A 15,248-nucleotide genomic window follows, 5' to 3' on the forward strand; every position below is an offset into this window, starting at 1 on the left:
TTCATGAAATTTTACTGTTGGGGTTTACAGTGTTGCTTACAGTGTATTTATCCTTAACCATGAAAAGATTTTAATAAATGTCTTTAAAAATTTCCCATTTGTGTTTTTAGTTAGCCTACTAGTTTAGTATAATGCTGAATGGTAAAGAAAAGCTTTTTTTCACAGCTATCACAGTAACTCACAATATCACAATAACAATAATGATTTGCTTATTTGACATTTTGACAACAGGTCCTATTCACACAGACCTCTCAGCAGAAAAATCATGTTAAATTTATAGAAGGCTGCACCTAATGTCTTTCTTGTGTCTTGATGACTTGACATGCTTTCAGGTATCACTGATATAGGGCACCATTGTCTATAAGGGCCATATTTTCTGCTTTCTGTCATTTTCTCCTTGCTTCTTCCCTTTGCTGTTTCCCCTCTGTTTGTTTTCACCTGTCTTTCTCTCCAGGGAGCGTCACAATCAGCAGCGGATGATGGGATACGAGGCCCTGAAGCAACTAAAGCATTCCAAACACCTGCCAAACGACACACACACACACACACACACACACACACACACACACACACTGTCCAACTTCTTCCTCATACTTCAACACACTCTTGCAGAGGTAGCCCTGAATCCCCAATGTGCTTGTTTTGTATTTGTCAGCAGAAACAGGTCTTCCACTGCCCTCTGTTCAAATCCAGCAGTACATGCTCAGCCTTTAAATATCTTACCAAGGACCGAGGTTGCTGTCCACTTTGGATGCAAATGAACGAATTACAGTGACAGGATGGGATTGTGTAGGGCTGGCAACCTTGTGTCTCACCTTGTGGTGAGAGCAGGGACTGTATCTGTAACTGTCATCACAGCAGGACAGATCAATCCATATAGCTCAGCATGTGCAGTTCTGGTGACAGGCCTGATGAACCCATGACCTTCCTTTAAGCAGAGAGGAAAGGAGGAGACGAACGCGAGAGGGTGGATGTGGGACTACAGTGGAGAAAGGCTGTCTAGGCGTAAAGAGAAATGAATGTGACACCTGCTGTGAAATGTCATTTCCAGAGTTGGTTGTCTAAAACTGGAGTTTCAAAATTGTGTTTTTTGCCCAGAAATACATTATCTCTCAATAGCATCTCAGTTCATCATTTAAGATTTGTCATTGGGAACCCCTACCGTCCAAGGCTGCCTTTATGCTTTTGGCTCAAGTGCAGCACTTGCATTTGAGAAAGAGAGATAATTTAATTTGCACATAATTTTTCTCCTTGAAAGGATAGTTCCCCAAAGATTAAAGTTCTGTCATCATTTACTTGACTTGGACTTTCTTTCTTCTGTGGAACACAAAAGAAGATATTTTTAGAAAAGTCTCACACTGCATTCGAATGCTTACATTCTATATAGTAGGGGGAAAGCAGTATGTGAGCCGAGTAGTATGTCCAAATTCATAGCATTCATAAAACATACCTGGATGACTAACTACTTCTGGCAAGATTCTGAAATTTGCATCTGGACACTTTATTTTTCATAGATTTGGGAATGGTATGAAGTAACTCAATTGATGCTGTAGGTCAAGTGACAGTGACAACATGGCAGAAATGTCATTCATTTTACACATATTCATACTATATACAATAATTTAATTTGCACATAATTTTTCTCCTTGAAAGGATAGTTCTCCAAAAATTAAAGTTCTGTCATCATTTACTTGTGGTTCCAAACTTGACTTGGACTTTCTTTCTTCTGTGGAACACAAAAGAAGATATTTTTAGAAAAGTCTCACACTGCATTCGAATGCTTACATTCTATATAGTAGGGGGAAAGCAGTATGTGAGCCGAGTAGTATGTCCAAATTCATAGCATTCATAAAACATACCTGGATGACTAACTACTTCTGGCAAGATTCTGAAATTTGCATCTGGACACTTTATTTTTCATAGATTTGGGAATGGTATGAAGTAACTCAATTGATGCTGTAGGTCAAGTGACAGTGACAACATGGCAGAAATGTCATTCATTTTACACATATTCATACTATATACAGTAGAACATACTTTTTTTAATGGTTGTGAAGAAAATTCCAAACCAAATGTATTATCTTCAATAAAGTATTTGATTTAGGACATGTTTTTATTTTATTTTTTTCTGTGTGGGTCTGTGGTTCCTTGTTTTGGACGGTATGGGCAAAAACTGTTGATACATTCTACAAAATAGCATATTTTGTGCTCCATAGATGAGAAAAAAAAGTAATACAGGTATGGAACAACGTGAGGGTGAGTAAATGATGACTAAATGTTATTTATCATTTTTATGTGAACTATCGCTTTAAATTAAAAAGGCTCATGAGAGTTAACAGCAGGTGTCAGTAAAACCACTTCAGATGTATTTGTGTATTTCTCTACACACAAATACAATTTTTGTCAAGAAATGTACCACAAAATATAACTACCCATTTTTAATTTTGACTGAACAAAATGATGTCTTTGACCATGACGTTCTGAATTTAGTGTGACAGCATGACTCACTGTGGAGCTGGTTTTAGGAATGTCTGAAAAGTCTGAGTCCGCACTGAAAATCTGGTATTCAAAATGTAGTTTTGAATAATTGTTAGTAAAAAAGTTTAAACTGCAATTAACAGGAAGTTTCTGAAAAACCAAAATAAATGTTATGACGAGAAATTAATAAGAAATATAAAAGATTCGAATGAATTCAAGGTCATTAATCAATATAGCATTGACCATGTGAACCCCTTTGAACAAGGTCGGACCTCCACAAGATGTTCTTTGAAACATGAGTTAATATCATTTCTAAATATATATATATATATATATATATAGTCCTTTATGACATTTGGCAAAGACTGGTGTTCTGAAAAGCTGAAAATAACAAGCTAGCCATTCCTCTTTTTTGTTTTAACTTATTCAGTCCAGTGAGTGTGCAGCTTCACTCCCACTAAGACTGTCAGTGAGAGCTGTCAGCATACATTCTCTAAGTTAAGCTCTACAGTATGTGCCGCTTTTTGAGTTAATATCATTTCTAAATATATATATATATATATATATATATATATGTGCAAAATAGCAGTATTTTTGCTTGTGGTCTCGGACCTTTGGACCTTTGCATTTTGATGAAACACTGAAAACACTGCACTGAACTGGATTTTCTGGAGATATCATTAATTCTCAAACTTGAACACTTTGTATCTACTCTTATTATTCTGCAACGCCTCCGTTCGGCAGACATCTACCATACCCTCATGAATTTTACATCCACTGCTGAAGGCAACCATTTTCATTGCTTGATCTTACTGATGGTGTCCAGTTGTCTTCCCATTCTGTAGCCTTGTCAGTCCTTTATGACATTTGGCAAAGATTGGTGTTCTGAAAAGCTGAAAATAACAAGCTAGCCATTCCTCTTTTTTGTTTTAACTTATTCAGTCCAGTGAGTGTGCAGCTTCACTCCCACTAAGACTGTCAGTGAGAGCTGTCAGCATACATTCTCTAAGTTAAGCTCTACAGTATGTGCCGCTTTTTTACTATTTGAAATTCAGCAGTGCAATTTCAATCAACCTTGGGGACACAAATATTATTCTGTAGTGAGTTAGTCAAACACAAGGTAAACAAAACATGCTGGGCTTTTTTTTTTAACAATTATATATTTATTTCATCAAAATGTGGGAAACAAATAAGTGAGGATAATTATGACCAAGTCACAAAAACTGCAATTAGTCAGCTACATTTGTGACTGTGCAATTGTTTATTAGTAATTGCTTAATTAATGTGAAGCAATTTAATTTAAATGAGAGCTATTGAATTCTTTATTTTTAACAAATCCTGCAAATGTTTTTTTTTTTTTTTTACAGAATTTATTGTCAATTTAATTTATTATAGATTCTAAAATGGTGAAAATGCCATGTTGATTTGTTGTCACAGTCATTCAAAGAAATTCTGTAGTGAGTTAGTCAAACACAAGGTAAACAAAACATGCTGGGCTTTTTTTTTTAACAATTATATATTTATTTCATCAAAATGTGGGAAACAAATAAGTGAGGATAATTATGACCAAGTCACAAAAACTGCAATTAGTCAGCTACATTTGTGACTGTGCAATTGTTTATTAGTAATTGCTTAATTAATGTGAAGCAATTTAATTTAAATGAGAGCTATTGAATTCTTTATTTTTAACAAATCCTGCAAATGTTTTTTTTTTTTTTTAACAGAATTTATTGTCAATTTAATTTATTATAGATTCTAAAATGGTGAAAATGCCATGTTGATTTGTTGTCACAGTCATTCAAAGAAAAATCAAAGTGAAATTATACAGGTAATTTCCATCACACATTTTAAAACAAAATATGTAGATTATATTGAATTAATTGGTTATTTTATCAGAGTCCAAATGTGTGGTCTGATAAATAACAAATAAATGAAAATGTAATTATGTAACCTTTCGAATTTAATTGTAATGAAATGTTCCAGACATCCCAATCAGTTCCCAAAAAGCAAAGAATAATTTAATATAAAAACTACCTTTCAGTCAGATTGTATGTGTTTGAACTTCTTATCAAGCTGTTTTGATAAAGACATTCATTTGGCTCTGGTGTACACTTCAGATTTCCATTATAGTTTCTTGACAGCTTAGTGTCAGAGATTAATAATAGAGCCGAAGTTGTGACAGGTCTTAATTATTCAGACCTCAGATGCGGGAAACAGACTGGTGATAAGCCACAGTTCTTCTTCAAATTGCTCAAACTTTCTGGGAAATAAACAAAGGAAGCACTGCTATATAATCCCAAAAAGTCACATAAATTCAGGCAAAAGGGCTTCTTTACAGCTCATTCTGTCCTGTGTCCAGTGTACCAAGTTTATCCACATCTCTCAGGTGCTACAAAAGTAGATAATCAACACTTTTAATGGCTTAATCCCCAACTGGCCATATTGTGTCTGGACCACTGATTCCCTGTCCCCATTATTTGTTTCTAAAAGTGTTTAGTCTGGTATGGAGGGCAATAGTTTGCTTGAAACAGCAATCAATCTCAAAAGCCATTCAGGTCTATTGCAGTGATATTGATTACTTTACAGCCCTTCATTCTTCAGCGTAAGATTTGTTGTTCAAAACCTGAATTGCACTAATTGGCTGCATTGTGCTCAGGGTCTAAGTGTATCACCCTTTAATAGCTACCATAAATATGTCAAGCAGAAGAGCCTTTTGACATGAAATGTCAAAAACACAATTAGTACTTTCTCGATTTTGGATTTCTTTGGTCTGTAGTCCTCAAATCAACTTCAACTGTGCATCAACATATCCTGCTGTTGAACTCAAAATAGGTGTCAATAACGAAATCTAACAAAAGTGGCTATAAGAAGTTCCAATTTTCTCATATTTTGTGTTTTTTGGACAGATGAATAACTCTTCACTTACAGCCACTCTGATCGGTTGGCAATGGTGTGGTACAATGCATCGAAATAGAAGCCTACATCTGGTGCATCTGTTATGCTTTTCATGCTACCAATGAGACAGGCTTGAAATATACTCGCTATATTACTGTTGATGTGCTGGTGTAATGAGAGCATTTTGAAAGCCCCACTGTGGGAACTTTTTGAAAATGAAATGCAATTGCTGTGAAATGTAGAAAACCATTGACAACAATTGCTCAAACCATTGCTTTTTCTACACAATTTACCTGGAAAAGCACCAAGCAGCCTTGACAGGACAAAATATGATATCTCCTGTAACTAATCTCACAGAAAAATGCATTGCAACAAAAATAACAAACCAGTTACATGGTGTCACAGTGATTTTTAGTGGATGTAAGCAGATAAGTTCATCACGGCCATGTTTGTCAACCAAAAGTGTTATAATTTTTCTCCTTTTTTATTCAATTAAATGTCACATGGTTTGATATTTTACATTCTGACGGAGTGGCATTTATACAGTTTAAAGTGTCTAAACACTTTTGGGCCACTGCGCATATACAGGGATTATATTATATTCAGTACAGGAAAGGTAAATGAACTGAAAAATGAATGTACCAAGTTAAGATGACTGTAATTGTCACACATCAGAGGAATTCTTTAAGAAGCGATATTACCACTTGACTCAGATGTGAGCAGACCATCATTATTATTCATTGGGCCATCAGTGCTGATGGCTGCAGAACGACGCATTTGAGGTGTGAGAAATCTGCTTTTGCCCCTAACTCAAAGTGATGAATTAGAAGTTGTTAATTGATTTTCTGGCTGGTCCAGTGGCCTCTACATCACATTAGGTGAAGAGTGGGACACTTTTTAATTACAGAATCAGTTGACTAAAGATCTAAAACTTAATCCAGTGTGTTTAGTGCAAATGTGTTTATGACAAAGTTAAGCCAACTGAAAAATAGAATGGGGGGAAAAACATACACCATATTGAATATTATGACACGTTGGTTAGTAACTAAAAATGTCTCATGATTGTTTCTGATTGAAACATTGTATTATTCAATAAACATTTGCAAGCTAGTGCAGAATTGTATGTTATATCTACTATATGTTACATCAAACTTTATTACATATGTAGTCTTTTATTTTAAATGAAATTGAACAATTGTCTGCCCTATGTGCAAAGTTGCTTTCAATCAAACAGTGGTCTCAAGGTCAGGCAGCTGACAACATGTCAAATTAGAAACACTTTAAAATGGGTTTGTATTATTGACCAAACGCAGATTATGTATGATGTGTTTTCCCAGACTGGTGACGTAAACAGAATGATCTCCTGTGAAAGAAAGCTATGAAATAGCCCGGTTAACCTCTCAAGTGTCTCAACACCCCTATTTTGGCATTGACTGAATGTGCACAAGGCAAAATATAAAGATTTGTGTTGTTATATTTCATACAGATTTTATGAGTGTTGAAGGACGACGACTGTGGGACATGATTGAATCACATTTAGTGAGAAGAACACTTCAGTTTCAGTTTCAGTAAATGAGGACTAAAGGGAGACAAGCTGACAGGCCAATGGATTTGACACAAGCTCCTCTGTCAAGTGTCCAACCCCTTGGCTGCCCCCTTTGTGGCCTGTGTCTTTCACAGATGAGTGATAAAAACCTTTCACATCAGACCAGCTCACAGCAAACTCACAGATGTCCTAATATACCTTGGCAAAACTCTGCAGTGTTTTACCTTTTAACAAGTATACCTTTGTTTTCTTTTGTACTTTATTGTGTCTTCCAATTCAATAGAATTCCTTTCCAAAGACTTTTTTTTATTATTTTGATGACCTATGAAAAAAAAAAACCTGAATTTAAAAAAAATCATTTTATTTTATTTTTTCAAAAATCAATTGTTATGTTATTTTATGTAATTTCAAATACAAAAGCTTTTTATATCTACAAAACATGTATGGTATACATACCAATCAGAATAATCACAATTTAAACAAAAAAGTTTGATCTGAACATTATACATTATACTAACAAATGATACAACATTAAATAGAAGAAACCTTTTTTTTCTTTCACCATTTCTGTTTTGTGGTTTAACACCAGTCAGCATTATATATTTTTTTCAAAGTCAAAAAATCTATTTATGATTTTCCTGTTTGCAGCAGCCATAAATAATGGCAAAAATTTCAGGCACGCTCATTCGCAGTTGTAAATTGTTTTAGTTGACATGCATGAAATTCAGCCATGAATATTCTTGGTAATATGATTGAAACACATTTTCCATTATACAAACCTAATGCATTACAATCCTCAACCGCTGGCCCGGCTGTGCGCGGGAATGCTTCATCAGCAACACATCAGTTCAAGTTTACCCCAATACGACTCAATTTCCTTTAAGGCAAAAGCAGTCTTTCATCATCAACACATATCCACCTCCTGCAAATGCAGTGAAAAGCCTTGCATCCTCTATAAGGTGCACTTCCCTCCATTGTAGCCCTTGCAGAAGTGTTTTTAGTGTGGAAAGATATTGAGAGGTTAATTGCAAGGCAAAAAATGTGCTCTCCTTGGCTCTGAAAGATTAACCATTAGAGAAATTTGAGGAAATGGGAAGTGGCTAGCAGAGGGAAAAATGCCACAGGGTGCCATGGATCACTTTCCTTTTAATGGCCCGGCACTTTTAAAAGCTTTTCTCCCCCTCCTGATCGTGACTCAAAACATAATTGACCTGTAAGGCTCTTAATGAACATCACATATCACAAGCCTCTGAAATTGTAGCATCTTATCAATGAGCTAAGCAGTCTGCCGGAACGAAATTAACGCTCACCAGATGCTTGTTTTGTTGAAGGTCATGTTCCACAAACCAAACAAGCACTCGTCATTTGATGCATTGATCACTGTAAAAAACATTTCGTAAAATTTACAGTAAAAAAACGACAGCTGTGGTTGCCGGAATTTTTACCGTAAAAATACGGTAACAACATTTTAGGTTTTATGGTTTTAACTTAAATTTACAGTTAAATACCGTAATTTCATTAACTAATAATGTTAATATACCAACCTATTGAAGTACTGAAACCTTTTTCTGTTTTATACCTTTGTAATAGACTGATAACCACCAAATGCAGGTGGTGATGAGAAAGTCACATGATGAACCAAAGCCCATCACAAGCAGCTTTTAAATGATAACACATATAGAAGGTGCACAGTGTCATTCACACAGACACTAACCACCATCATGGTAACACACATGAAACTGAAATAATGCAATAAACATTCATTTAACAACATTAGGTGTAACATACAACCCTAATATACAAAACTGATAAGAAAAAAACTAAGAAGAAACATAGTTATTCATCAAATTTGAAATGTAACGCAGGGAATTCTGGGAATGTCAATTTACGGTTATTCACTGTAAATTATACGGTCTTTTTCACTTCAAAAAACGTAATGTCCAATACAGTTTTTCACCGTATAAAGTAGGGGAATTTACCGTTAACCATTTAACAGGTTTTTACTGTAGCATTTTAACAGTCTTTTACCATTAAATTCACGGTCATTTTTTACAGCCTGTGAAACAAACCATTAGGAATAACACGTTTATTTGTACTGTACATTTTATATCTCCAGTGCTTTCATGGGATATTAAAATGTGGAGACTGATGAAGGATATAAAAGATACTGCATTTTAACAGTGCACATAAAGAGCGTTTTACATTTTTATTATAATTATTATTAATTTTTTCCCCCACTGTTGAAGAGGGCTGCACTGTGCTAAAACTGGAGCAAAATAACCTTTCCACTTGCAGTTCTGCCAGGATTCTTAAGCCGGCGTGAACTGCGAGTTTGTATTGATTGAGTGTCCAGTGCGGAAGACATGGATGCCCTTTGTGCTCTAATTAGCAAAGCCGTGAAAAATGAGCACTGCTGCAGAGCTGATAAATGCATTTGTCAGAGTCTGACATGCACTGTGTTAACAGAGCTACTTCAGCATAAAATTCTTCCCGGCAGGGTGAGGTCATGATGCTACCTACAGGGGTCAGTAACAGGGTGAGAGGAGGATAACAGGTAGCATCCTACTCCAAGCGTTTGAGTGACAGGAGCTAATGATGAATATAAGGTGTTTGAAATAATTATTACGCTGGCCTTTGGAATGCTGAATTCTGATCAATCATGGCATTTAGCAGAAAGATTTCAAAATTTACTGTTGTCCATCTTCATGTCTCTGGTATCACAACAGAGAGTTGTGCTCTCTTGTTTCATACAAATGCAATTGGCAGCATCTTGCGTCAGTATTAATATTACTGTAGTAATGTTGCAGTCTTCTCCCAAATGATAGTACTTCATGTAAAACTTCAACGATCTAAACGTTTTACAAAATGGCAGGCCATCACAATAGGTGACATAGATCCCTCGGTGCAGCCAGTGGGACGGGAGTCTAATCTTGTGATGGCAGAGGTAGAATCTGAACCAGCCTCCATGTTCTGTTGTGAAGATATCATAGCATCAAGTTCTGAGGCTCACATCATTTGGCTCAACCTCAGCAAGTGTGGTTGACAGACTGAGCTGCCAGATAAGAACTGGACAATCATTTATTTAGTGCAGCTGCCTGAATAAGAGCATGAGAAATGTGTTACTCTCCCCCTCTTTCCTGGAACACCTGGGTCTTACTGTCCTGCCTGATAATGTGAAAATGATTTATGGAGAAAAAAATGGGCAGTTATCACATTTGGGTATTAAACCTTGTTTGTTTGTTCATGCTGATTATTTATTCATTGTTATCTTTTATAAAACAAGGAAAATAAAATGGCCACATAAATGCTATTCTTTCAGATTTTGATTTTACATTGTCTAATTCTGTAACTGCAAGAAAGTATCCAATATTTTGGATAAATAACCTTATATGAAATACAGTATTGTTATTAATTATTATTTTGACCAAAAATATTATACGCTTTATACAGCACTGAACTTTTCACTGTTTGCATCACTCAGCTTGTCTGTGTTCACATGCTCCAGGTAGACTCTATGCATTACTATTGGGAATTTTCAGTGACTCTTTTTGCATGTTACATCATGACGCCAGTAGGTGGTGACAAGTGACTGTTTTTATCACTTATTAGCTCAAAAACACTGAATCATTCAAGAACAAATCAATTATGAGTGAATCATTGATTCATTAACTCGACTATTTTGTTCAAATACACTGATTCATTCAGGGATTAAACAATTATGAGTGAGTAATTTATTTATTCAACTGAACATATTTGTTCAAATACACTGATTCATTCAGGAATTAAACAATTATGAGTGAGTCATTGATTCATTCATGCACCATGAGGCCTCCACAGGTCTGCCCGACATGTGCCAGGACACTTTGTGCCAATATTGGCCGATGAATCTTCGGACACACTGCACCCAGTCACAATGTGGTGTTGAGGTCTTCATCGATTCTGATTCTGATTCTGATTTACAAGCAGAGAAACCAATTCTTTTAAATACACTGATTCATTCAAAATGCCACTGTTATGAGTTACTCTGAGATGCTCAGCTGTTGATTCGGTATTGGCTTTATTTGGAACTATTTCCATTGGCAAATACAAAGAAAGTAACTGCCAATAAAATTGTCACGGCTGTGAATCAGCCATAGGTAATTCACAGTAATTTGGAACAACAGTAGTCTTGCTCGTGCAGAGTTATACACTGTATATTCAATGCATCATCCACACTGATTGTGCATTAATTGTTAGTAGTCTGTTCGCTGGGAGAATCATTACAAATTGTTTCAGTGGGCAGTCTCAGAGGTGTGTGCCAACTCTCAATATTGTATTCCCATTTTCTAGTTGACTTTTTTTTATTTTTATCTAGTTTAGATGGCACTGTTTGTTCTTATGGTGGAGACACATTTGTTGCTTGTGGAGGTAAATAGTTTAAGAATCAATAGGACGGTCAATGAAGTATGAAAATAAGTGCAGTGAAGACCGGGATAGAAATATTGATTTCATTGCATACAGCTATGAGGCATGCTCAACAGCTACATGGTGTGTCATGAAGTTAATTATGGTGCTCTTTTGCTAGGGTGTGGGGCAAGGTGACTTTATCAATATCCTTCAGCATATTTCCCATCCAGTAAAATCAGCTTCTTATTGGGCTCTAACCCATGATGCCATCTTATTTCCTGAAATGGTACAAAAACTTTCTTTCAACTGAAAAACACCAATAAACATCCAAACAACAATAAATGAGTATTAAGGCTTGTTTATCCTTAAAGGGAACTGGTTAAAAATTTGCATTGCTAAGTAAGTTTGATAGACAAGTCTGTGTGATTTAGTAATTGCTTTGAGACAAAGAACTCTCCTCAAATAAAACTTGAACTGAAATTGAACGACTCTCTGAGGAAATCTTGATAGTTGCAGAATGAAAGGTGATTAACTACTACTTAGAGGTCTGCACAATCTGATTTTAAAGCTTAAAATTAGATCTGGGCTGGGATTATAAAAAAACCAAGCTTTGTGACATGTAGGTGTAATGATCAGGTGGGTTGAAATACATTTGAGATTGGGTTCTTCATAAAATATGGAAATATCCAAAAAGATAATTGCTTCAGTCATCATTCAAAACCATCATGCCTCTGACTGAACAAGTTCATAATGGGCACCACAATCTCTCAACTGCACTTACAAAAGAGATCCAACTGCAGTTTAACTTCAGCAAAAATGAAACTGCAGATAGCAAGACCATACATGGTAAGAAGGAGGTGGAGGAGTTCTTTCTGTGAGATGTCTAATCCAGACAGTAAATGGGACAACCCAAAATGCCAAGTTTTTAAAAAAATGTTTTATGTGATTTGCTTTAATGAAAATGTCAAATTATCTGTGAACTGATAATTCAGTGTATAATGGAGTTTATTATATGTGTGGATTGTTGTGTTGTAGCTTGTGAAAGAATATGATAAAGATGTGACCTGAATGGGTCAGTGTTCTTTGGTATTAAAGGTAGTGACTCTATGAGAAAGGTGGTTTCAGAATAAAATTTACTATGCAAAAGACGATTGGACTATATCAACGCTTAACAAATGTGCACTTAAACTGAAAACACAGGTGCCCGATTGAAAAAAAAAATCTAGGACATAACCCATACTCCACCCCTGCTCAGTATGGCCCCCTATATTTGGGCCACTGCTGAAGTTGAAACAAACATGAATTAAATTAAGGGTCACCATCATTTTTGGTTTTAATTTTAATTTTTACTTCTTATTTTCTTTATATATAAGGAGATTTTTTTTATAGATTAGAATATCAGTTTTGCCATCAGTGCACCATCCCAGGATGGCATTTCATTCTTCATAAATATCCTCTTTTGGTATGCAAAACAGTATGTTACAAAAAAATCTATTTTAAATGAATGCTGTTTTATTTATCAAAGAATCTTTTTTGAATTGCATTAAGATTTTACAACATTACTGTTTCAAATATTTCAAATAAGAGACTTCTTTCAAAAAGAATAAACATCAAAGCAAATATAGCTCCTTGTGTATCTCCCCAATTTGTCAATTGTCAAATTTAAGTTTATATGAGAATAAAAACAGCATTTGATCAAATATTAGTGGGTATAAGGGGAAATAGCTGACTAATACCATAAGTCTATATAAGCACAATAACAACCAATTATGTTTACATTGGTCCCTCTGTAACCATAGAAATAACATTTTATTGGTTCTGCTATGCATTAGACTATTAGACTGTCTGTCTATACAGTAAGTATGTGCTCTCTGTTTATGGAGACTCTAGAATTTCTCACAAATTTAGCTAGAACTCTATCACTCTAGTAGTTTGAAAAGTGCTGTCAAATGCCAAACTGCACCTTTATTTGACAGCCTGCCACCACATCAATAGTGTTATCAAAAAAATAAAAAAATAAAATAAAAACGTAGCTTATCACAGAACAACATAATAACCTTTTAAACCTAATTGAGTGGTTTTCAAATAAGCAACCCCAGTAAAAGATTTTTTAGTATATATAAAAAAACCTTTCCCATCAATAATTTTCAAATCCTTATTCCCCATTTGGACCAGTAGCATGGAGCTTGTTCCTCTTGACTAACCATACGCATCCACACAAAGCTTTAGGAGGAACAGCAGGTCAAATCAGCTGGCTTTAAACAGGCCGTTCTGGGCTGTCCATGGGTTATGATACGATAAACTGCTGAGGAGTCCTTGAAGTCTATCCAATTAAAAGGGGATACAGAATCCTGACTTCAAGGACCAAAAGCAATTACTAATTCTGACAGTAGCCTATTTATTATTAGATCCACATTCATTCCCCTCATGCTTTTTCCTCCTGCCTTCATTTAACTCATGAAATACAACTATAAGCTACTTTATCATAGAGAGGTGATATATATTTGCAAATGTTTCTGTCATAGGTTTGGAATTCATGCTGCTGTCACAGGCTTGGTGGGTGTTGTTTTTTTGTTTTCAGGCATCTTTGATTTTGTTTCTTTAAATATCTGTTATTTTAGAGTTTAGTGTACTTGTTCTAGTCTAGTCTAGTCCTTTTTCATTTACTCCCCAGAAGTTCATTTTGTTTCATCATCAGTTTTTGTTAGGTTGTCTTGTGCATTTAGTCATTGTATCTTTTGTCACGTCCCATTCTGGCTGTTGGTGAGTAGTTCTTCCTCATGCTTTCTTGTTCCTGGATTCTTGTTGTTTTAAGTAAATGCTGCATTTAGATTCTCATTCTTGGGACTCATATAACAACCGTATCTTTAGGTTTTCTGTTGATATTCAGTTCATTTACAATACAGCCTTATATAGCAAAAGGAATATGATAAAATATTGGCTATGTAAAATGTAAACCCATGGCAAGACAATCACAAAATATACATACATACAGTATACAATATTATATATTTAGAATATGTGTGTGTATACAGCACACTTCTGTGTCCTGTAAAAGACATTATCAGCTTCATGCAATTCTTATGTTTTGCAGAATATTAATGCTATGCAAACAAACTTCATGTTCACAATATTGGAACATTTCTTTCAAATGAACAAATACGAATGAGAAAGTTTGATTGAGTCTGTTGACAATAGCTTTGCCTTTTAATTGTGCCTAATGTATAAAGATGCAGATCTCCTAAAACCCCTCCACAGGGATAAAAATGGAATGTTTCTTAAAAAAAAAAGAAGAAAAAAAAGCACCAGGCAATATAAAACAAGACAAACCTCACAAAGGAACCGGTGCCAGACAGTATATCTTACAAATCACGTAGCTTCAGAGTCTATTCAAACACACATAAAATTGATCAAAGAGATTGTACTCCATGGAAACTTCTTCTTCTTTTCAGTCTTCTAATGTGCTGACATTGCTGTATAAAGGTGTATTTGAATACTGCTGTAGAGCTACATGTGAGTGGGGCAAGTGATAACCAGAGAATAGAGGGTATAAACAAATAAAGTCATAGCCACATGAGTGACATTTAAGCCGGTCAGTATTGCTGAGATTCTCAATCTCTCGCTGTATCTCGATATGACAGTGGTTCTCACCATCTCTGCGGGAATTTTATATTCAATTAGACTCTGCATGTTTGAAAACCTTCCAGTAAATGTCAAAAAGTAAATAAGGTGGGAAGCCGTGCACCATGATTCCCTTGAAGACGGAGATTTGGAGTCACAGGCTACTTTGAAAGGAATATTGGGGTTTATGCTCTCAGCTCGTTTCCAGGTCACTGGAACATTGAGAATCGGCACAGACCAGCCCCACTGCTTTACCCTGAGCCTTTGTAGACACATCTGACTTTCATAAACCTTAAAAAAACATCTTCAAAGCTTTATTTAA

This window comes from Sinocyclocheilus rhinocerous, unplaced genomic scaffold (assembly GCF_001515625.1).
Source record: "Sinocyclocheilus rhinocerous isolate Xijiao unplaced genomic scaffold, SAMN03320098_v1.1 scaffold968, whole genome shotgun sequence".
NCBI lineage: Eukaryota > Metazoa > Chordata > Actinopteri > Cypriniformes > Cyprinidae > Sinocyclocheilus > Sinocyclocheilus rhinocerous.